Source organism: Penaeus monodon, chromosome 30, assembly GCF_015228065.2.
Source record: "Penaeus monodon isolate SGIC_2016 chromosome 30, NSTDA_Pmon_1, whole genome shotgun sequence".
Classification (NCBI taxonomy): domain Eukaryota; kingdom Metazoa; phylum Arthropoda; class Malacostraca; order Decapoda; family Penaeidae; genus Penaeus; species Penaeus monodon.
In genome coordinates this window covers 4,884,010-4,884,367 of record NC_051415.1, presented here as the reverse complement: position 1 = coordinate 4,884,367, position 358 = coordinate 4,884,010, and the positions used below count along the sequence as shown (strand labels likewise).

Here is a 358-nt window from a genome sequence, read left to right as displayed (position 1 = left end):
AGAACATGACCGTATCCGGATCGCAGTTCCGTGACTTCGACTTCCTATTTAGTGTTCAGTGTAGAAATTGTCCTTATTCTCACGCATTCGAAAATCAGTAAATAAATCAAATAGATTTAATATCTGCACTATGTCGCTTTGAAAACAATCTCGAAAATGGCATAATTCACACTGTAATTTAGCAGAACGTTTATGACTTCATTTCAAACACGAAAAATGCTCCTGGCCGGGAAAAATGATATTAACTCGTCCGAAAGCGTCGGCAACGTCGTGTGAGCTCTAAGCTTCGATAGAGAGTCAGAGATTAATGGTTTTTGCTTGAATAACCTTCCAGTTACTCAATCCCCTCCCCCTCCCC

General features: G+C 40.5%; 1 protein-coding gene across 1 annotated transcript in view; it reads left to right on the top strand.

The window, feature by feature from the left end:
• LOC119592484 overlaps nt 1–358 on the top strand; it is a gene marked incomplete at its 3' end in the record, with an annotated part of 107,859 nt that overhangs the window by 90,499 nt on the left and 17,002 nt on the right.